This window comes from Pleurodeles waltl, chromosome 7 (assembly GCF_031143425.1).
Source record: "Pleurodeles waltl isolate 20211129_DDA chromosome 7, aPleWal1.hap1.20221129, whole genome shotgun sequence".
NCBI classification, from domain to species: Eukaryota; Metazoa; Chordata; class Amphibia; order Caudata; family Salamandridae; genus Pleurodeles; species Pleurodeles waltl.
In genome coordinates, this window is record NC_090446.1 from 635016571 (window position 1) to 635041394 (window position 24824).

The 24824-nt window shown below is 45.0% G+C and overlaps 1 protein-coding gene across 3 annotated transcripts in view; it reads right to left on the reverse strand.

Moving 5' to 3' along the window:
- SLC26A2 (solute carrier family 26 member 2) overlaps positions 1-24824 on the reverse strand; it is a 168491-nt gene that overhangs the window by 88204 nt on the left and 55463 nt on the right. The window contains exon 1 of one of the 3 annotated variants that reach the window (XM_069244604.1): positions 4230-4290. The exons of 1 other annotated variant lie outside the window; for it this stretch is intronic. The gene's annotated coding sequence lies outside the window, so the exon portion shown is untranslated. Of the gene's footprint in view, positions 1-1736; positions 1886-4229; positions 4291-24824 lie in introns of those variants that run through there. One more of the 3 variants, XM_069244605.1, reaches the window with a different exon arrangement.

The window sequence follows — 24824 nt, forward strand, 5'->3', positions numbered from 1 at the left end:
AGTAATATAATATAAATCCTTAGTTTATAGGTTGAATTTACTAACAAACACTTTTCACCTGGTTTGCATCACAAATGTGGTGCCACCCTGGTGAAAAGTACTATTTTGGTGTTTACTTTCTTGCACAAATCCTGAATTGTGTTGAAACAAATCCCTAAAGTAACACCCTAGAGAGTTTGGCAGATGGAGTTACTTCATCACAAAAGTGATGGATATCCTGTCTGCCGTATTGTGAGCCCATTGTGTCCAATGGACATAGTAGTATGGTGGACGAGATATCTGTCACGTTTGTGACAGAGTCACTTGTCTGTCAAACTTTAAATCAGGCCCAAAGTAGCACTATGTGCTACACTGAAGGAATAGGGCGTTCCATGGGTGGTACATGACGTTCCCATGCACGGATTCTGACACTTATCTTTACCTACTTTAGTAGAAAGAGATTTGCATCAACAAAATTAGGCATCTTGAGGCAGATGTAAAGTTGGAGAAAAGATGTATTTTCTCCAAACCTTTCCAACTTTGAATATGTGCTGTACTGTACAGCCAGGCCACTGGGATTATGTAACTGTGCTGCCACTATGGTTTTTAGCATAATTATAGATTTGCCGCATTTGCCACATAATCCATCTGCAGATGTAATTATAAAATTTGGTTTCTAGCGCACACAGTTCAAAAGTTACTAAAAACGTGGCAACACGTTGCTGTGAAGTGAAACTCCCCTTGTAGAGGTTGACTGGTGACTTTCTGTTGCTCATTGCTTTATTTGGGTTTTAAACCTGTACTAATGAGGTGCGTCCAATGCCCAGATAGGATTAAGTTTTTAAAAAGTAATACTATCAAAAAATATGCCGCATCATGCTGCAGAATTTACCTTTTCTTGATGGATAATTCATTCAACCGTGCTGCATAACTTGGCCCTGCCCTGCCACATAATTCCAGTGGCACTCCATAAAGCACACATATAAAATGGGAAAATGTTAAACTTTGCCAAAGCATATAATTATGAGGATGAATGGTTACGTTCCAAAATAAAATGTATGCACTATGGCGCAAGAATATGTGAACTGGAAAAAGGCAGCCTAAGGTATGCCAGCACTACAGTAGAGAGCAACAGCACCATATCTTAGTAGATATATCTTCATATCTTCACGAAATGTAGCACAGCAACTTCGGTTATTACACTGCAACTTTGGTTATTTCACTGCGTGAAAACTTGGATCTGTCCCTTCTTTTCTCCAGATCAAGCTTTCTTAACATTTAATGCTTTCCAGTACAGATTATATATGTAGTGCGCTTTTATCTTAAGCAACATTACCTATACATTAATTTACACACTTGTTGGATTCAATGTCCCTGTATTATATGGTTGTGCTGTAAGGCGCTGTGACACTACAGTGGAATAACTAAGGCTATAAGTTATTAAAAGTAACTGTGAGAGGGGGGCTAAGTGGAGATGAGGGGCACCACTGGAGGGTGGACATGAGGAAATCCGTGAATAAGGAGGCGAGTGCGAGGGGGCTGAGTATGGCGTAGGCAACAAACAAAATGTGTCAAACAGGGCGCCACACACGCTAAATCCGACCTGACAAGAACCCAATTGAGCTCTGTAATATGATCCTTTTTTTTTTTATAAAACATACAGTTCCGTCTGAATCTGGTCATTATAATATGCAATCAGGAATTTCTTCCGCCCATAAGCTTAGCCCTTTCCCAACAAATTCAAAAGTACCTCTAACCTGAAACGGCGTCGACGCGGTCACGTTCTGTTGGAAGAAGCAGGCAAGTCCCTCCGTGACATGTGCTGACCGTGACTGCCAGGCGCAGCCTTCACGCACGTTCAAGTAACAGCTCAAATGACTGAAGCTTGGCTGACCCGCCCAGGGTAGCACATGGCAGCGCTCCTCCCTTCCCGACTCACGCCGGGAGCATGCCCTGCTCACGTTCATGCCGTCAGCGCTCCTGACAGAGAATGTTTCAGATTTCTGGGTACTATGGAAATAAATAATTCCTAGACTTTGGTCCACAGTACTACCTGGTCGTTGTGTAAACTCTTGTGGCACGCGAAGTGTTGTGTTTGCGCAGCTGTCAGAACCTCACAGGAGGTAGGCTGCGAGGCCTGATAAGAACTGCCGATCTCCGGGACTGTAGATTCATTTTGGTCTTCGCCTTTATCGTGTGTCATTTTACCCCAGTGCCGTTGTTGGCAAATTCAGTTTGTTTGCTTAAAAGGTTCCTGCCTTTACAATGGGGAAAGCAAAAGTAAGTATCAATGTATAAATGTATGGATGACAAAGCCAGACGGTCTTACCCTGGCAAGCTTGTGGGATTCACGCTTTATTGCAAGTATATGCCTAAAAAGAAACACGTAGAAAAAAGAATGCTGCTCAAACGTGATAGTAATACGCCTATTTTAATTCGAATAAGGGAAAAAAGTAACTAAAGCCTGTTGTGTTGATATAATAGCAGACGCGTTTTTTCGCAATATACTTAAAGCAGGTGTAGAAAGCCTTTTAGATTGACTGCACTTCACAGGAATATATGGTCCTTATTAGAACAAAAAGGGTAATGTCGGCGTTAAATTACTGTAACTTGAACACATATGTTAAGCACACAAAGTAAGTCTAAAAATAAAGGCTGAAGGGTGGAAATTAAAATGCACTGGCGAAGTACTGGGTCAACAGGACTGGCACTGCGGTGCACTTTTTTCTAGGCGGATGTGCACGTGATCCATAAAAGTGCCATCCCTCACAGTACAAGAGCGACAATGGCTTAAGTGGGCTGCCCCAATGCTCAGGGCCCCTGAAACTACGCGACTGTGCGGCCGCGTCGATTTTCGCCCAAATGTACATCTGCAGCACGTGCCAAGTAATCCATCGTCAATGCTGTAACTTGGTGAGGAGAAACAAAATGTTAATGACCACCTAATAACTGATTAGGGTGGCTATCCCTAAACACATATACGTGTGTATAATGTATTTTATGCATTTATTTGTATTAAGTGAAGATATGCAACAACTAAAACAGTTTCCACTCCAGAACTAAAAAGTAAGAGCTCTCCACTCTGTGGCACGTGCCTAGACGGACTTGTGGAAGCGCAGTACAGTGCGTGGTTCTCAAAGGCCACCAGTGTTCATTCATAGAACTAATTCACAGCAAAGTTACAAAGCTGACATGCCTCAACTCCCACCCTTATATTAAAACCACTTGCTGAGGCCCGATCTCCAAAGTATACGCGTTAAGACAAGTAAATCACTTTAATATATGCACATTGCGTCCCTCACTGAGGCTACCGAGAGGAGGGACTCTCTTAAAGACACGCAGCAGAAGAATGTGGTGATGGCAATTGAGGGCCAACAAGCGCGCGAGGACTAGGCACTGATAGGGAACAAGTACTGGAAAATGCACAGAGCCGTCAACACCTAAAGCGGCCCCTGGCATAGAATTTTTTTTAAATGCATGTCTGTTGGCCAGGCCTGGTCCGGTGGCAACATGCCATGCAGCTTTAATGTTAGCGATTCCTATCCACACTCTGCAATGCCCATTCTGAATTGGTGAGTTCTGTCAGATGGTGGCAGTGGTTATAAGGGAACTAAATTGGCACTGATGAGCGCTGTATGGGTGGTACAGGAGAACCGCCAAAGGGGCAACCGCAGGTGGGCCGAGAGAGTGTCGGGCATCGGAGGTCATAGCTAGCTGTCACTACAGCGAAGGACTTCAGATACCAATGCTCTCAATCCAGTGGCACTACCAGCGCCAGTTGTAAGTTCTCTCAACTGCCTATAGGCCAATGAGTTACAGGCATGCGCTTTACATACGAACTCGTGCAAACATTCTTAGATGTCTCTGAATTAATACATGGACTATAAAACACAATGTTTAGTACACAACAAAAATGTTAATTGGCTTTTTTCACGCGTTTTAAAGTAGAAAATATAGGAAGGCTGGTGCAACCAACATTTCTTTAAGAGTATTTTATAAGTACGTATCATTTTACTGTCACGTTACTTCCACGCGTTTACGTTTTGGAGGAACTGTAAAAGATAATCTTCTGTTTCCACAACTAAATTGCATTACCAGCGTTAACTTCCAAAGGACTGCCTTAAGGATTCGCGAGTGCTTAAACGCCTCCATCATGCCAATAAAGCCTTAAATAAGGCAGAACTGGATCTTCTGAGAGCGTGATATACAAAGACGCGCATGCGGACGCTATTAGGTTTTCAGGCACTCACCTTGGAGCAGACGCTGAAGTGTCTTAATGCGCACCCCACCGCCGGTCCCGCTGCCTTCCAAACCCAGTGAAAGGCGAGTGGCCTGAGCGACCGGGCTAGGCCCTCCTCGGTGTGATGGCCCCACCCACGGGCCTCCCCTTGATGGAAAGACGCGGGGAGGGGACCAGAGTGGAAGAGGCACGTGTACGGCACACTGGCTGCATTCATGTCACTTAATGCTCCAGACGTGAGGTCGTCGAGTCCGAAGAAAAGATCTGTGTAAACTAAAGCGTTTCCCCTCAAAGTTGCTGGGGCAGGAACTGTAAAGTGAGGTATCCAATAGGTGAGCTCAGTGTAAAAATTAACATCCAATTTAAAGCGAAAGTGGTATTCAAAGTCACATTTCAACAGCACGTCTTTGAAAAGCAGGGACGGTTAGTCACTGTCAGGCTTAGTCTTGACACATGTTTAGAATCAAAATGAACTGTCACCCAGTCCTACCGGACTTTCAAGAAGCTTCCGTCTATCATGTGTGTGCATAGGAAGCCCGACCTGACCTGTGCTAAATTTTAGCCCCACCTTTAAGGCTAACAACCTTTCGACGGTAATCATCGGTTTTCCTGGCGCGCAGTTCAATGTTTGCTTTTGTGGATGTGGCCATGTTTTAGGAGAAACAGAGGCCTATGTAACAGGGTTAGCATTCGACATGGGAGACCGGGCAGCCGCCTCGCAGTTTTAATTGGTAACTTATTATGGGTAAACTTGTTTTTAGTTCATGTGTTATGTTCTTAGTTTAAAGCTTAGTATGAAATGGCAGACAACACAAGAAACATACTGCATGTGAGAGCCTAAAATAATCTTTAGTGTACTCCCTTAATGCAACACATCAGTAAGTTACTCCACATAGAAGAATGACACAGGTGGTGTTGTCTGACGGAAACATCGCAGCGCCAAGGGACTAAGGTAACGACCTATCAAATGTGCAAATTCTGATCAGTGACTGTAAAAAAAAAAATCAGACAAATGTGTCTAAACTCAGAACAAAACTTCAGGTCAAAAGGTCATCTAAAAAGGTCACACAATTCTAAAATAGATAACCAACACAACTCAAAATAGGTTTATATTCTTTGGTTTGTATAATATATAGAAGCGTTGATCGCAGTCACATGTTTTTGCACTTACTTCAGGAATAAAAAGACGAGTACACCTAAGCACTAAGCAGGATATGACAGATGACAGGGACAGTTCACAATTCTACGCTTCTACCATGTATGATAGTGCCAGAAGCAGCGTAGTTTCGCTGATGGTGGACTTAAAGTTCAGAGGCTGTGGCACTAATAGTTTAGATTGTTGAAGGTCTATTTTTTAACCAGAGATGGCAGGAATAAGGACTTCTTTATTCCCAAAACCAAATTAGTAGAAGTTTCAGAAGGAATATTTAGGAGTAACCTGGATCCTCTGTTTCACCCCAAGTTCGATAACACCTGTTTCGTGTGTCAGTCCAAGTGAATTTCATTTAGAAAAGCATCTCTCCGTAGTTGCATTGCTACCAGTAATGGAAGGTATAAAAGACATGCGTTTTCTAACTCTGGGGACTTCACCAAGCACAGGATAGGCAAAGCAGGCACAATTAAACAAAACTGTGCTCATTGAATGGGTACTCGGTTTCAGATGATCAATACTCCTAACTATATCAGCAGCTTTATAGAGTTGCTGAATGGTTTATGGAAGTGAAAGAAGTCGAGTCACACAGGGCCAGTGCTACACTGAAGCCCAGTGGCAAGTGGCCGCAAGATTTCAACATTTGTCCTTAATGCTACAGCACAGACAGGGCCACTGGAATAACGTAGCTACAGATGACCAAGTAGGGTGGCAGGGATGAATTCATTATGTGGATAGTGAAGGCAAATTGTGTAGCATGCCACAGATTTTTCCGGGGCAATATTCACTCATTTGCCTACTATCAGACATTAATATGGTCTGGGTAAAAATCTCATCTTAATAGTACCCGTTTCATACCTGGATGGAGCAATCAATGTCTAAAAGGTGACCCGTCAACCTTGCAAAGTATTTGCCACTGTGCAGGGAATGAGGTAACTTTTGATCAGTATGAGCTAGAAACTTTATTTTTTTCATTAAAATCAACAACATAGCAGCTGGTGGTGAATCATGTAATACGTTTTGTAATTATGTGGAGTACACAACTGCTGCAGAATCCTCTAATTCCAATAGCCCTGGGCACAGGTGGCAAATAGACACCAAATTGTAATTATTTATCAGCTAATTCTTGGACCTGTGCTGTAGACAAGTGCAATCTCACCAATAAAGAAGTCAGGGGAGGGAGAAAATGTATAAGAGAACACAATGGTTCACCAACACAACTTAGAGGGCGAGAGATGGACGCAAAGACCATCAAAATACAATGTAGCAATTGGCAGAGGAGAGAGAAAGATAATTGTTTTGGTCTTTGAAGCCTGGCCTATATTTTAAAAAACAAGTGCTTCCAAGGGGAGTGCCAATTAAAATATTTGCATGTCAATAAAAATGTCTTTTACCCAGTCCTACAAACAGAAAACATAATTTTAGGCATAGAAGTACAATTTGGAGACAATTGATTATTTTTTTATTGGACGGACCATGCAGACCCGTCTATGAAGGCAGAAGTATTTCTTAAGATACAAAAGCAAAGGTGGCTCTAGACTACAATGACAATGGAATTGGTGTGGTTGTACGAAGGGAAAAGTATAGCTTTCCTTGAATTATTGTCCTTTGGTAGTGCCATTGGTTTTGTGCCTGGCAAACAAGAAGGTTGCTTTCAGTGTGGACAGTGAGGCGATGCAGTCACTAGCAAATAGGCAGACAACAAGAACTGAGAATATTTTGAGGTTGTTTTAGGCAAGGGACATCCTCAGTGTGAAGCATGACATTGCGGATGCTTGTTAGTAGTGGCTGAGGTTCGGTGGGCAGAGTGTCATACAAGGTCACCAATGGATCGTTGGGAGCAAGGAGAATTACTGTGTGAGACTTGATGGAAGGCTCTTTAGCATTTTGACAAGGAAAGCACCTTCATAGGCATTGAAATATTTTTTGGAGAGGGAAGCAGGATTCAGAGGTTAGAGTATGGTATGATTAGCAAAGGATTGTCACCAGTCACAACTATGAGGAAAGTATTGGGGTGTTTATTTACAGTAAGTATTTTAGAGGTAATAAGTGATCAGCATGGGAGATAGAAAAAACAAATGTTAGAAGGGTGGCCCTTAGGGAGGTGAAGATGTTGGCTGCCAAATTGATTTTAAAATCTCCATTAGGAGTGTTGAGAGGTGTATTATTCCAAATGGGAGGTCTTGCTCTTAAGACAACATGGTGTGAATGATTGTGGACCATTTTAAATTCCTGAGCTGTAGGGGTGCAAAAGGGTCAGTGGGTCAGTTGGAAGGAGGTTAGTTGGCAAGGCTGGAAGATGACGATTAGGCTGAGTAACTCAAAAACAGACCATGATGGGTTAGTTCAAGAAGTTATATAGGGGAGTTCACATGATGCAGACATTTCCCCACAGCAATAATTTAAAGATTTATTTAGAGTATGAAGCCACGGTGCAGGATGTTTAGTTGTGCATCAGATGTGTTCACCTTTGATGAGTTTACAGTTGCTCAGGTTGCTCACTCATTTTAAGTTCAGTGAAGCTGGGGTTACTAAGCTGGTAGTATAGACTGTATTCCTTTAGGATTGAGGCAGTGCTGGAAGGCGAGCAGGGAAAGAACTTAGGCAGGTGGAGCATTAGTTACAGCAGAAGATTTTAAACAGGGGATTGTGAGGCGAGGGTTATTATTCAATTGACCAAATAGGTAACAAGAAATCCACCACAAAAGAAACATGCCCAATAAGATAGTTTTATATTATTTGATTAGTGTACACAATACTCCAACCTGTCCATCAATATCATCCATTAAAATCCAAACTTGATAACATATCTTTACATACCATTTTCCATTGGTTTCCCATTGTAATCACCATCTAGGCACTGTAGTAATCCGCATTTTGAGCGCTAAAATTGCCAACACGTTCTTCGCGGGAAATGTGCTTCTTTAGGGCGAAAACCAAAACCAAATTGTAAATGTCGATAATGTCTTCTCAGTTTCTACACTGCTTAGGGATATACGCATCAGTCACCATCGAATCTGGTATGTTTCAATAGCAGTACCGCTTGCTCTCAAGCACAAAGGAATTTAATATGAATACGTCATCTTGGTGTTCTCTTTTCTAAGAATACGAGCATCACATGCCTCCTGAAATGTTATGTCTCAAAAACAATCTGAGTAATTCCAGAAATATGGTGCCATGCTTCCGCATAAATTTCCTCGTCCGACTAAGGCTTGATGCCCAAATTCTAAAAGAGAGAACACCAAGAAGAAGTATTCATATTGAATTTCAGTGTGCTATTGGAACATAACAGATTCGATGATGACTGATGCATATATATCTAAGCACGTGTTAGCTATTTCAGTACTACGAATGCAAACTACTACAGTGCCTAGATGGCGACTACAATGGGAAACCAATGGACAATGATTTGTATAGATATGTGATTGTTAGAAATGGGGTTTCTGGTTGGCTAGGGTAGGCACATCAGCCAGGCAGAACTTACCCACTCTAGTCAGGGCAAGGGAGTTACACGTCCAAGATAACCCCTGCTCACCCCCTTGGTAGCTTGGCACGAGCAGTCAGGCTTAACCCGGAGGCAATGTGTAAAGTGTTTGCACAACACACTCACACATGTGACGCAATATCCCCACCACAAAGGAAACACAACACCAGATTATATGAAAATATACTGTATCGTACACAACGCAATTATCAGACCAAACATCACATATCAGTACTATCCTGCTACCTTAGCAGTTGTCAGAACGTTACACATTAGTTACTCTGCAACCTGGCAGTAGTCACACATTACACACAGGTTACTCTGTATTCTGCAACATAAGCAGTAGTCAGGAAAACACGTTATTACATCACAGCACTTGTCATAAGAATATCATAAAATGCCCATAGTAGGAACATTAGAAAACATATGGCAAGTTAGAAAAACATATTAGCAAGCATGTCCATAAAAGGAACATTTGCATACACATACAGGGAGAGCAGAATTATTAGGCAAATGAGTATTTTGACCACATCATCCTCTTTATGCATGTTGTCTTACTCCAAGCTGTATAGGCTCGAAAGCCTACTACCAATTAAGCATATTAGGTGATGTGCATCTCTGTAATGAGAAGGGGTGTGGTCTAATGACATCAACACCCTATATCAGGTGTGCATAATTATTAGGCAACTTCCTTTCCTTTGGCAAAATGGGTCAAAAGAAGGACTTGACAGGCTCAGAAAAGTCAAAAATAGTGAGATATCTTGCAGAGGGATGCAGCACTCTTAAAATTGCAAAGCTTCTGAAGCGTGATCATCGAACAATCAAGCGTTTCATTCAAAATAGTCAACAGGGTCGCAAGAAGCGTGTGGAAAAACCAAGGCGCAAAATAACTGCCCATGAACTGAGAAAAGTCAAGCGTGCAGCTGCCACGATGCCACTTGCCACCAGTTTGGCCATATTTCAGAGCTGCAACATCACTGGAGTGCCCAAAAGCACAAGGTGTGCAATACTCAGAGACATGGCCAAGGTAAGAAAGGCTGAAAGACGACCACCACTGAACAAGACACACAAGCTGAAACGTCAAGACTGGGCCAAGAAATATCTCAAGACTGATTTTTCTAAGGTTTTATGGACTGATGAAATGAGAGTGAGTCTTGATGGGCCAGATGGATGGGCCCGTGGCTGGATTGGTAAAGGGCAGAGAGCTCCAGTCCGACTCAGACGCCAGCAAGGTGGAGGTGGAGTACTGGTTTGGGCTGGTATCATCAAAGATGAGCTTGTGGGGCCTTTTCGGGATGAGGATGGAGTCAAGCTCAACTCCCAGTCCTACTGCCAGTTCCTGGAAGACACCTTCTTCAAGCAGTGGTACAGGAAGAAGTCTGCATCCTTCAAGAAAAACATGATTCTCATGCAGGACAATGCTCCATCACACGCGTCCAAGTACTCCACAGCGTGGCTGGCAAGAAAGGGTATAAAAGAAGGAAATCTAATGACATGGCCTCCTTGTTCACCTGATCTGAACCCTATTGAGAACCTGTGGTCCATCATCAAATGTGAGATTTACAAGGAGGGAAAACAGTACACCTCTCTGAACAGTGTCTGCGAGGCTGTGGTTGCTGCTGCACGCAATGTTGATGGTGAACAGATCAAAACACTGACAGAATCCATGGATGGCAGGCTTTTGAGTGTCCTTGCAAAGAAAGGTGGCTATATTGGTCACTGATTTGTTTTTGTTTTGTTTTTGAATGTCAGAAATGTATATTTGTGAATGTTGAGATGTTATATTGGTTTCACTGGTAATAATAAATAATTGAAATGGGTATATATATTTTTTTTGTTAAGTTGCCTAATAATTATGCACAGTAATAGTCACCTGCACACACAGATATCCCCCTAACATAGCTAAAACTAAAAACAAACTAAAAACTACTTCCAAAAATATTCAGCTTTGATATTAATGAGTTTTTTGGGTTCATTGAGAACATGGTTGTTGTTCAATAATAAAATTAATCCTCAAAAATACAACTTGCCTAATAATTCTGCACTCCCTGTATGTAAAAACATCAAACACAGGTAGGTAATATATGAATCAAACAAAAGTCTGTAGAAAGAACTTTGGATTGCAACTATATTGGTCCTTTAAACAGTACCTGGTTGGATGAAGGCACCTTCAGTGCCTAGAAGGCGAACAATGGGGCGCTCCTATGCGCAAAACGGGGGCCTCCCTTATACTCTGGGGTCAGAGGAGGGCGACATGCACCTCCTCTCTTTTATAGACAGGCCCCTCTGGGGACCGTGATTACTGGGGGCCCCCCAGGGCCTCAACCGGCCCTCACGAGGGGGGCCAAAGCCAGCAAAAACAACTTAGGGCAGGAGGGGGGCACCACGCACCCCCTCCGGTTTAATGACAGGCCCCTCCTGGGACCCGTGATCTCTGGGGGCCCTCCCGGGCCTCCACTGGCCCTTCCACCAAGCTGGGGGGGGCACAATAATACCCGTTTTACCTAACAGCAGAAAAGGAGCGTCCTGCTCCTAACGCAGAGGCCAGGGGGAAGGGGGCACTCCCCGCGCCTTCCCCTGGTCATGCCGTGAAGCCACAAGAAGGTCAGACCCCTCCTGGGGCCCGAGCAGACACTCACCTGCACCCGATGCGGTGCGCGAGTGTTCTTCCAGCCTCCCGGGCTGCTGCGGTGATCTTATTTAAAGGGGCACAATGCAGCAAGGAGCATACGAGCTCCCAAGGCTCCATAAGCGCGCTGCAATCAGCGCTATGGCAGCCGCAACCACGGAGAAGCACCCCTCGTGAAGAAATGGATGCAGGGGTCAGGGGCCACAGCACCCTGCCCCTGGGGAGCAGAATCTTAAGACAAGGTCCTCAGGTGGAGGGCCCAGCTACAGGCCAGCACAAGGGAAAGGCAGCAAGTGGCAAGTCATTCACAGTGACCAGGCAGGTCACAGGTCAGCACAGCAGCAGCAGTCCATGGTGGTTGCTGGTGAGTCCTTTCAGCCTTTGGTGTCCAGTTCCAAGATGATTCCAAGAGTCTCCAAATTGTGGGGAAAATTCCCCTGTACTTATAGTCAGTTCTTACAGTGTTTTACAATGGTAGGGAGAGGAGGTTCCAGCCAGTTACAACTGGTTCTGGGAGTGCCCCCTCTCTCCTTTCAGCACAGGCTCCAAACATCAGTGGGGGGTTAACAACCCTATTGTGTGAGGCCAGGGCACAGCCTTTACAAATGCAGGTGTGCCCCGCCTCTCCCTTCTCTCAGCCCAGGAAGACTATTCATTATGCAGATGCACCTCTGTGACACCTCCACCTTCCCTGTGTACAGGCTGTCTGAAAAGTATGCACAAAGCCCCAACTGTCACTCTGCCCAGACGCGGATTGGAGTCAAGCTGCAAAACACCAGAGTCATAAGCACAGATAAATGCGCACTTTCTAGAAGTGGCATTTCTGTGATAGTAATAAAAAATACGCCCACACCAGTAAGCAGCATTTATTATCACCATCACAACCATACCAAACACACCTACGCTACCCCTCATAAATCAGACAATACCCCTTACACACAAGGCAGGGCATTTCTAATGCAATCCTATGAGAAGGCAGCACTCACAGCAGTGAGACACCAAGTTAGGCTGTTTGTCACTACTAGGACAGGCCATGCAATATGGCACATGTCCTGTCTTTCTACATACATGGCACCCTGCCCATAGGGCTAGCTACGGCGTACCTTTAGGGGTGACTTACACGTAGTAAAAGGGGAGTTCTGGGCCTGGCAAGTAAATTTAGATGCCAGGTCCCTGTGGTAGAAAACTGCGCACAGAGGCCCTGCGCTAGCAGGCCTGAAACAGGTTTGAAAGTCTACTTCAGTGGGTGGCGCAAGCAGCGCTGCAGGCCCACTAGTAGTATTTAATTTACAGGCCCTGGGTATAGAGATACCACTGTACAAGGGACTTATAGGTAAATTAAATATGCCAATTAGGTATAAGCCAATCATACCAACTTTAGATGGGAGAGCACCTGCACTTTAGCACTGGTCAGCAGTGATAAAGTGCTCAGAGTCCTAGAGCCAACAGCGAGAGGTCAGAAAAACCAGGAGGAAGGAGGCAAAAAGACTGGGGATGTCTCTGCGTAAGGCAAAAAGTCCTACAGTGATCAACTTTGGATTTGAATGGATGATATTGATGGAGTTTTATGTATATCATGGAAAACAGAGGGTGTATCACCCAAGTGTTGAATTCATGTACACTCACACCAATTAATTAATCTAAAAATATCTTATTAGACATTTTTATCTTATGGTGGATTTCTTGCTACTTATTTGGTCTATTGGATTATGCTTCTCTTCCCCCAATCCCCTGTTTAAAATGTATTAAATGTTTGTAATAAGGATAAACTGACTTTGTGTGTGAGAGAGCAGAGACATTTTTCAGTTTATCCATTACCTGTATTTTACAGCAGAAGGTTTGTTTATAGATAGTTCCAAAACTATACTAATCGTATTCCTTCCTCTAACTCTTTGTCACACATGCTTCATTAAGATTGTTTGCCAGGTCAAAATGAGCGAAGTATATAAATATGCATTTGTGACAAGCTGTCCTTCTTTCTCACTTTCTGTGTTTTCCTTCTTTTTTTTAGGGGTGCTTAGCTTTTTAAAGCAATCTATTCAGGAATTGATTTGTGTATCATGGTTGACTGACAGCTGTGTGTTTATTGGGGGTGGACTGCAGATATATGTTTACATGTATTTTTGGTAATAGCCTTAGTTCAGCATGCAGTATACATGTTAAAAAAAATAACTTGCAGGTTTTCTTGTATGTGCACTGCAACCAGTGGATTACAGGGCAATTAACGAGACACTGGAAGACATTTAAGCTCTAGCACTCAAAATGAGAGGTGTGCCATCCTGTGTATTGCATAAATGAGGCCATAAACTGTAACAAGACACTCGCCTCTTAAGGAAAAGGACAAAACTGACTGTTGGCAACCCCATAGGTATACTTTTTGTGATACAACTCTTGTGCCACTAATGGTGTAGGATTAGTGGGGCAGGACTAGGATAATCCAGGGGCTGTGTTTAAGTTACTTGGCCTTTGTGCTTCATTATCAAATGCCCATTTTACACAGTAGGTCAGTGTGATGTTCAATCATCAGAAGTAGCTCTCACTATCAGAACCGTTGGGGAACCCTTCCCAATACTATCTATCTACAGGTTAATTACTCTCTAGCCTGCTGCTGGGAACATTTCTACAGCAGCACATTTGGTCAGGTATGCCAATTCTTAAAAAATCATGCCATTGCTGACGATGCAGCTATGCCAATTCTTAGACAATCATACCATTCTTGATGATACACAGCCATGGATTCACCCTTGCCGTAGTACTGAACTGGCTGAAGTTGCTGTCATTGAAGATGCTTGAATGGCAGCAGGTTTCAACATGTTAATCTAAATTATCCCCTTAAATGATTCCTGTTCATGTTCAACTTCTGGTCTTCAATATTCGTCTTTTGGCTTGCAATTCTATAGCAAAGCCAAATGGCAATCAGAACATTTGTCATCTTAATAGCAGAGCCTCTAAAGTCTCTTCCCTGAGGAAGTGTATAGTACAGGTCACTTTTTGGGTGGGGAGAAATAGTTCAATAGTGATATGAATGCAACCAAACTCTTAGTCACCAGTGGTAGTTCCCATTCATAGTCAACTCCATTACAGCCCTCTGACCTAATCCCTGCTCTTCAAGCTACGGTAAAGAACCTTAGCGCAAAAGTGGATGAGAAAGTTAAGATGGACATCCAAGTCTTGCCATTCAACTCATCTTCTACTTCTACATGTGTAAACTGTGGGACATCCTAGTTTTTGCTAACATCTATATCTCATGTCTTCACTACTACAATGCACCTTATTTAGTATCAGCAGAGGCCATTGATAGCACCTCCAATACCCACAATCTGACAGCTAGACTTGTCACTCTTTCCCTAGCTAAACCTTTTCTGCTGTCTACTGAGCCATGCAGGAATTAAGTTTACAATCCTTTGCATCATGTATAGTTGTCTACAAGGTATCGCTCAAGTCTTATTTCTGTCCAGATCAAAAAGGTACACTCCAAACATATCACATCCCTCAGCTCAACATCATCCTTTAACTAGTCCTTGTTTTCATTAGCTCATTTATAGTGGGCGCCCATCTTCCCTGACAGGCCCCCCAACTCTGCTCTACATATTGAGATTAAGCCATCAGTTCACATTGTGATTTTTTAAAGATGCTCAGATCAGTTGTAGATAAAAAGTATTTTTAATCCCTAATATTTTACCTTTTCCGGTTTCTAACATTCTACCGGCAAGAGACATTCTGATGAAAGAGCACTCTATAAAACTCCACTATCAATAATGGTAACAAAAGTAGTCCCACATTCTATATATTATTTCTTCACACCCTCTAACACTCACTCTCACATTTTCCCTCTAACCAATAATAACATGTGCTTATTAGAATGCTGCCCATGTCCAATGCATCTAAATAAGACTTGTGACAAAAGTTGTTACAGTGGCACTAATGGAAACCTAACATGATTTTTGGACCAGCTATTATACAACACCCTAAAATCATACACCATTTACACCAAATACAATTATCCACCTTACAGTACTGTAAGCTATCCACTTACAATCACTTAACACATTAATAGCACCAACACACCTATACCACACACACGCACCTTTCCAAATGGATGTCACTGTGTTCATTCCCAATATTCTTGCTCTTGACGAGTTCCTGGCGTTGCAAGCAAAACCTCTTTACAGCGCCACACTGTGCCACATAGGTAGATGCATGCACTGTGGCCTGTGATTGGCCAGCCATTTCCTTTCTCCAGGCTGTCCTCCTGATTCACTCTCTTCATACACATCCATGGTCAACAAGCCACAGTGGGTGACCACAGATTAATGCGGTCAGACTCCTGGCAATTGGTTCACCAACATCAGCGAGCCATCAGATTATCAAATGCCTTAAGTATATTAAGAAGACAGTTGCACAGTCCTCGCACAGCAGAGCCTCGCTTTGGATTCATAATGTCCTCAATATTTCCAGAGCAGGCAAAATGTCCCTCCAGTGTGTTCTCTTCGATTGCCAGGCACTTCCCACTACATTTAAAACGAAACACACATTCCCCTCAATGTACTGAATAATTAATAAAGGATGTAAGCAAGTGTATCTCAAAAAGGAGATGAATTTTAGCAAAATCAAGTGCAGACAAGAGCCACTCGCGGGCAACTGAGTTTGGCCTGGGTAGGCCCAGCTGCCAGTATCAAACTACTGCCCTCCACGCTTTGATCCCCTTGACATCCACTGAATGCTGAGGCCACTTACCGCAGATTTGAGGATGGCCACTTCACGGTCGAGAATTCCATCATTTCCTTTCCATGTCGATGCATGTGACAGTCTCTTAGCTCCTTCAGATGTCTCCTGCATGTTCACATTTTTTCGAAGACCTAGTGTCAAATAGCTGAAGTTGACATGAGGTCTTCACAAGGATAAGTCGGGTGCAATTCTAGTTAGGAGCACTATCTTCTTTATTACATGTCAGGCTCTTAAGTACAGTGTTACCTCCATTACTGTAAGGACTTAGGGGGTGATTCTAAGCTTGGCGGGCAGCGGTAGCCGCCCGCCAAGCGGGAACCGCCAGAAGACCGTACCGCGGTTAAAAGACCGCGGCGGTCATTCTGGGTTTCCCACTGGGCTGGCGGGCGACCGCCGAAAGTCCGCCCGCCAGCCCAGCGGGAAACACCCTTCCCACGAGGACGCCGGCTCAGAATGGAGCCGGCGGAGTGGGAAGGTGCAACGGGTGCAGTTGCACCCGTCGCAAATTTCAGTGTCTGCAAAGCAGACACTGAAATTCTTTGTGGGGCCCTCTTACGGGGCCCCTGCAGTGCCCATGCCATTGGCATGGGCACTGCAGGGGCCCCCAGGGGAGACCCGCCAGGAACAGGATGGCGGTAGGGGGTGTCAGAATCCCCATGGCGGCGGAGCGCGCTCCACCGCCATGGAGGATTCTCAAGGGCAGCAGGAAGTCGGCGGTACACCGCCGACTTTCCGTTTCTGCCCGCGGCTGAACCGCAGCGGTCAGAATGCCCAGCGGTGCACCGCCGGCCTGTTGGCGGTGCTACCGCGGTCATTCGCCCTGGCGGTTTTTACCGCCAGGGTTAGAATGACCACCTTAATCTCTTGCCAACTGTCTCCAACTGTGACTAACTTTCAGGCTACAAGCCCGCTAACTCACTCAACACTGCATGCATCACCATGTTCTCTCTGCCACTGCTTGCCATGCTACTACACCTCAGAACAGTACATTCCAGCAGTCTCACACAAAGATGTTACACATAGGAAGATGTTTTCTATAAAGCCAAAAAGCTAAAGTTGTTACACATGACATGAGACCACCAGGCATCTAGACCTTTTGCTGCCCCCCACCCTTTATTGGTAGGAACTGTCTGCCAAAGGTTCACAATGTTGTTTATTTAGCATGGCTTTCTTCTTGTAGAAGCTTCCCCCCACTGCTGCACAATGCCTATCTTTGTTTGATAATACTCCATGTTGCTGAGCAATTGCTTGCTGTATGCCGCTAACCACTGTATATATGGCAACTTGCCTTAAATATAACAACCAAATTAATAATATTGAGTCTAAACTAAAATACTTATTATTTTGAAATATACTTTATCTGGCGTAAAGTAATCATCATCCCAGTGCAAGTCAATGGGCAACTAAAACCTGTTTCTCTACATCTTGTTTTAAGATGCTTACAAGCTGTTATGTAAGCGCTAAACGGTGGACGCAGACTTCCCCAATCAGCACTGTTATTAATTGTGCGGTGCCACTTCCCTATCCGTCAAGGTGTTCCCCTAATCCTCCCATTTAGATTCTCCAACCCTCCCTTATTCGCACACCACCCAACGTACCTACGTTTGGGTGGCACTCCCTCAAATAATGCTTTCCACCTGAAATACATATAGAACTAGAGACTCCAATAATTCTAAACTTAACTGGCTGGGGGTAGCCAGCTGCCACTCTCCAGCTTTGTAGAGAAAAAAAACAGCGAAATCGATCACCTTGCAGGTTTGTCAATTTAGCAGAAAGCCAATTTGAGCAGATAGCGCTCTCGATCTTCTTTAGTCTCACAGGAATATGAGATTTCTATCACTCAATGGCGAGAAGTTTAACGTCTTTTTAGTCCATCAGACAAGTAGGCATCAAATTAAGATGAGCTTTTATTACGCGGTGGCAGCCTGGTACAGGCAGACAATCAGGGTGGCTAAGGTGCATTCCATCCATATGTGAAACATGTGAAATCCTGTGATCAGCTAGCTGAAACCTGAACTCCCCTAATCCTAGAAAAACACTGAATACAATTGGTGAAATCAGCCCGTGGATGGTCTCAGGGGCACTATGCATGAAAAAGCAGCATTACTTTGCATTTTCCCAGAGCATGAAACACACGGGATCTCAAAGCCCAAGAGAAGCTGCACACAATGGAAAAGGACATCTCTCCCCTGCAATGCACTTCCAGCACTCTTTGGTAAAAGACTGGGGTGGGCGTGGGTGGAAGGAGATGGGCCCTAATTCCTATCATTTGTTACTCTGCTCTTTCTTCTTTGCGCCGTTGTGTTCCTCATTTTAGTCTGAAGGACCCTCTGTGTTTTTTCATCTCCAGGGCCCCTTACTCCACTCGGTGGAGCCCTCCGCCCAAAACGTTCTGTTCTATCTGGCCCCCTCTGCAGCGCTGCGCTGGTCATACGGGGCACGTTACCAACTCCCAAGTGGGCTAATGGCATGGAGGTCAGTTTTTACAGGGTCTACACTGCCCCAATCAGTACCACCAGCCAAATAGGGGCTGCAGCAACAGGGCTGTGCTTTACATAGTTTCACAAAAACTCCCAGTTTCTGATGGACTACTTGTGTATCAGATACTGGGAAGCATATGGAAAAATGCCAGTCAAGAGCAAAAATGGTTGCATTTACATACTTGGAAGCCGAGTACTTGTCTTTCAACTCTGTTGCAGCTACTCCATTCAAAACAAAAATGCAGTTTGTATATTTGAGAGTTTTAAAAAGCATGTTCATGACCCGAGGGTACCACAGCGCTGTACATAATGCACGTGACAACCACCAGTAGTACTGATGGCAACTTAGCACATGCGGTTGCAGCCAGTGTTAACCATTACAAATGATAGGTTACAGGGTTCAGCATCTTGCATGAAGTAAGACAGTAGAAGGAGGCAAGAAGATGAGTTTTCCTGACGGCCCCTGCAGTTGTTCCTCTACCTTTTCTGCAGTAAGACCGTGTTAGATTGGAGCTGGTGTGAGCCTTCAGCTGAGGAACAGTGAAGGGAGGAAATGTATTACCTGGATAGGCAGTGGCGGTTTGACACTTCTTTTGAAGCTCGCTAGAGACGGGGTTGTGCGTACCTATGGTAAAAGGGAGTTCCACACTAAGACCGTTTCCAGTGCAGGCGCGTGGCAATGATCTTTCTTGAATTCAGGCTGTCCCAGTAGTAATGCGTCATATTGCATAGGAGCTACGCAGGCTGCATTTACCTCCTGACCTGGTAGGTTTTCGAGCCATAAATCAGTCCCAAAGTGAAACACTTTGTAAATACTGCAAGCTGTCTTGAAAATACATTGTGCTGCATTCGGGAGCCATTCTAGTCTAGTGAGTGTGGGCGTGATATGATCAGAGCATCATTCTCCGGACAGGAGTCCAGCTGCTGCATTGAGAGAGACGCATTTTTTTTATAGTCCAGTCTATATATAACAATGGATTGTATCACATTTTAGGTCATTCTCAAAAGGTTTTGGCCTTTTTGAGTAGCCCGAGGTTGTAAAAATAATTTCTCGTTATGGAGCTGATGTGAGCAATCATGCTCATGTTGTTATCTAGCGTGACTCCAGCGACTTGGTGCATTGTTTGCTGGTTTGCAGTTGAGAGCATCAAGTGTTTTATCCAGTCTTGGATATGTGGGGAGTTGCCTTGTGGAAAGATTAGGAGGAACTCGATCTTTTTGGAGATGAGCTTTCGGTGACTCAAAAATAGCATGTGTTGTACCTCTTATAGGTTCTGGTTAAAGTGGAGGACATCACTGAGAGACGAATTTTTAGGTCAAGTTGAGCGTTGTCTGCATATAAGTGATATGCAGGGTTGTGTGGTGCAGAATCTCAATCGGGGGCTCCATGTAAAGGTTGGAAAGAGTGGGTAGTAAAATGGAGCCTCAGGCGACTCCTTGGATTTTATGGGGTTGTGTTTGAGAGGGAGTGTTTTAGTTTGATTAGCTGCTAGCATTTGCTGAGGTATGAGGCCACCCTGTTTAAAACAGTGCCACCGACACCAATGTGTGATTTTATGGTGTTTCTAAGTGTTGTGGTTGACTGTGTCAAACACAAAGACGAAGTTAAGGAGTATGAGTAGGTATGAGCCCCTGTATTCAACATCCTAAAGATGCCATTGGTGACATTGAGGAGACCAGTTTCTCTACTGCTGCCTACCATGAAACCTGATTGAAAGATGATGAGCAGGTCATGGTGTTTAATATGTTGATTGAACTGGGACCGTATGTATTTTTCGAGGACCTTCACCAGGAAGGGTTGGTTGGTCACAGAACAGAATTTATTCAGATCTTCAGGACGTGCTCCTGGTTTGGTTTCTTGAGGCGCGTAGCTTTAAGCTGTCTGGCATTTCTCCCTGGGACAGGAAGATATTGATCGGTTTAGTCTAAAGAGGTATGATACGTTGGCTGAATTCCTTTATTAAGGTGAGGGGATGTTCTGAGAGTGCCTTGAATTAATGCCAATGTGTATTGTTCTTCTGGAGTGGAAATCGGTTAGCATGGCAGTTTCATTGGTTTGGACCCCAATTTTGTGCAGCCTTGGGGTCAAGGGCCACACGTTTTCATGTTTATTTTGCCCTTGGGACAAGTAGGACCAACCCCCTGCAGCACAAACCCTTTGGCTGCCAGTTTACAGAGAAGGAAACTGTCTGCAGTTGAAGTAATATGTGTGTACACATGTTATTGCTGTTCAAACTTGTATTCATGGTTCATTAATGAAAAGCCTTCATAATTAGGATGAGCGCTGTAAATAAACGTTTTAAAGGTCACACTGTACTACTGACAGTTGTTACAGTAAAAAAAAAAGTGTGCAAACATGGGTGAAAGGTTTAACAATATGAGTATAATGATCCCAGAATGCTCTCTGATTAGATGCAAATGTTTACAGAAGCTTGTAAGACACAGTGATGATTCTTTGCTTTCAAAATAAAATGTTCAGAAAAAAATCAGAATCTCCTCTCAAAAGGTAGTGAGAGGCTCCGACCTTCGTCAGGAGACAATTAAAAGGTAAAAGGAATGAATGCTTAAAGCCTGTAGGGCCGTAGACGGACCCTATGTAGATGTATAATCCCAGAGTCAAAATATGGTCAGGATGTATCAACCCTCTGGGTCGGACCATGATTTGAGCACCTTGATTTGTAAGGAACTGCTGAGGAGAATCGAGACCCCGCATCTGCACACGGAACCAGCGCCTCCCGATGTGGACGGTGGACTGCCGCTATAGAGTACTCCTCCCACCCATTCCCGGTGTAGTTTTTCAGATTTTGAGGAAGACAGGTGTGTTTCTTTCAATAGGGTAATATCTGCATGTTTGGATTGTAAGTAAGATAGGACTTTTTTCCTTTTGATAAAGTGTGTGAGGTCATGAACATTTCATGATATTATCGTTAACGGGATGGCAGTCCCCATATCCGGAACTGACACGTCAGTCTGTGGGGATAAGACTGGCACTACCGGATCTATGGGCTATCTATGTCGAAGGAGTGTGCAAGGAAGAGACAACAGGAGGAGAGGGGGTCCACAGTCGCACTCAGGAGCGTAGAACTAAGCAAAGATGAAGAGTGAGATAGGAGAGGAAAGGTGGGGGAGGAAGGGAAGAAGAGACAAAGTGAAAAGAGAGAGTAAGAAAAGGAAGAAATGGACGAGGCTCAAAGGGAGTGATAAGAAGATAGTCCAGGTTTGTAACAGGGTCAAGAGGGGTCTCTTGTATGAGCCCAACTCTGTAAACCACGGGTTTAAACCTGTGAAATCTGCGGCCGGAAGTGGCCGAGGGGGGAGAAAGAGAACCGGCAGGGAGAAAGCTAGGACACAAAATTCCTAGGATGGAGAGGGAGGGAGAGGGGGAGGGGGAGAGGCTAATGGGAAGGATCCTGACACGTGCACAGACGTGCCCGTAGGACTTGGCATAACAATGTAGGGTATATCTGACCCAGACGATAATGAAAAAGAAAGGGTATCGTAAGGCACATTGTAGGCAGTAGGCATATACTTAGAAACCCACGAAACCAGTGGACAGGGGGAGCAGTGGAGGCGTGGAAGTAGACTACCCAGGGATATAGGGGTGGGAGGTTGGGAGAGAGAATGAGTTCTCAGTGGCCGTTAGCCGGGTATGACAATGGGAGGCACAGCCCAACAAGGTCGAGCAGTGTGGGGGGGTACTATCTTGTTTCACTTTGGTTTGTTCTTTTCTGTTTTTGCTTTTGAATTTGGTATTGCTTTTGTTGTTGGTTTTGGGTGTGGGCTTGTGAGAAAGTAGCCTCTTTCTAGCCTTGTTACCCCCACTTTTGGCCTGTTTGTGAGTGTATGTCAGGGTGGTTTCACTGTCTCACTGGGATTCTGCTAGCCAGGGCCCAGTGCTCATAGTGAAAACCCTATGTTTTCAGTATGTTTGTTATGTGTCACTGGGACCCTGCTAGTCAGGACCCCAGTGCTCATAAGTGTGTGGCCTATATGTATGTGTTCCCTGTGTGGTGCCTAACTGTCTCACTGAGGCTCTGCTAACCAGAACCTCAGTGGTTATGCTCTCTCTGTACAAATTGTCACTAACAGGCTAGTGACCAATTTTACCAATTTATATTGGCTTACTGGAACACCCTTATAATTCCCTAGTATATGGTACTGAGGTACCCAGGGTATTGGGGTTCCAGGAGATCCCTATGGGCTGCAGCATTTCTTTTGCCACCCATAGGGAGCTCTGACAATTCTTACACAGGTCTGCCACTGCAGCCTGAGTGAAATAACGTCCACGTTATTTCACAGCCATTTTACACTGCACTTAAGCAACTTATAAGCCACCTTATATGTCTAACCTTTACCTGGTAAAGGTTAGGTGCAAAGTTACTTAGTGTGATTGCACCCTGGCACTAGCCAAGGTGCCCCCACATGGTTCAGGGCCAATTCCCCGGACTTTGTGAGTGCGGGGACACCATTACACGCGTGCACTACATATAGGTCACTACCTATATGTAGCTTCACAATGGTAACTCCGAATATGGCCATGTAACATGTCTATGATCATGGAATTGCCCCCTCTATGCCATCCTGGCATAGTTGGCACAATCCCATGATCCCAGTGGTCTGTAGCACAGACCCTGGTACTGCCAAACTGCCTTTCCTGGGGTTTCACTGCAGCTGCTGCCAACCCCTCAGACAGGTTTCTGCCCTCCTGGGGTCCAGCCAGGCTTGGCCCAGGATGGCAGAACAAAGGACTTCCTCTGAGAGAGGGTGTTACACCCTCTCCCTTTGGAAAATGGTGTGAAGGCAGGGGAGGAGTAGCCTCCCCCAGCCTCTGGAAGTGCTTTCATGGGCACACATGGTGCCCATTTCTGCATAAGCCAGTCTACACCGGTTCAGGGACCCCTTAGCCCTGCTCTGGCGCGAAATTGGACAAAGGAAAGGGGAGTGACCACTCCCCCGACCTGCACCTCCCCTGGGAGGTGTCCAGAGCTCCTCCAGTGTGCTCTAGACCTCTGCCATCTTGGAAACAGAGGTGCTGCTGGCACACTGGACTGCTCTGAGTGGCCAGTGCCACCAGGTGACGTCAGAGACTTCTTCTGATAGGCTCCTTCAGGTGTTGCTAGCCTATCCTCTCTCCTAGGTAGCCAAACCCTCTTTTCTGGCTATTTAGGGTCTCTGTCTCTGGGGATTCCTTAGATAACGAATGCAAGAGCTCATCAGAGTTCCTCTGCATCTCTCTCTTCACCTTCTGCCAAGGAATCGACTGCTGACCACGCTGGAAGCCTGCAAAACTGCAACAAAGTAGCAAAGACGACTACTGCAACTCTGTAACGCTGATCCTGCCGCCTTCTCGACTGTTTTCCTGGTGGTGTATGCTGTGGGGGTAGTCTGCCTCCTCTCTGCACTAGAAGCTCCGAAGAAATCTCCCGTGGGTCGACGGAATCGTCCCCCTGCAACCGCAGGCACCAAAGAACTGCATCACTGGTCCCCTGGCTCCTCTCAGCACGACGAGCGAGGTCCCTTGAATCCAGCAACTCTGTCCAAGTGACTCCCACAGTCCAGTGACTCTTCAGTCCAAGTTTGGTGGAGGTAAGTCCTTGCCTCCCCACGCCAGACTGCATTGCTGGGAACCGCGACTTTTGCAGCTACTCCGGCCTCCATGCACTTCCGGCGGAAATAATTTGTGCACAGTCCAGCCTGGGTCCACGGCACTCTAACCTGCATTGCACGACTTCCTAAGTTGTCCTCCGGCGACGTAGGACTCCTTTGTGCGACTTCGGGTGAGCTCCGTGTCACGCATCTTCGTAGTGCCTGTTCCGGCACTTCTGCGGGTGCTGCCTGCTGCTGAGAGGGCTCCTTGTCTTGCTCGACGCCCCCTCTATCCCCAGACGCAATTGGCGACATTCTGGTCCCTCCTGGGCCACAGCAGCATCCAAAAACCCTTACCGCACGATTTGCAGCTAGCAAGGCTTGTTGGCGGTCTTTCGGTGGGAAAACACTTCTGCACGACTCTCCACGGCGTGGGGGATCCATCCTCCAAAGGGGAAGTCTCTAGCCCTTGTCGTTCCTGCAGAAACCTCAGCTTCTTCTGTCCAGTAGCAGCTTCTTTGCACTCACAGCTGGCATTTCCTGGGCAT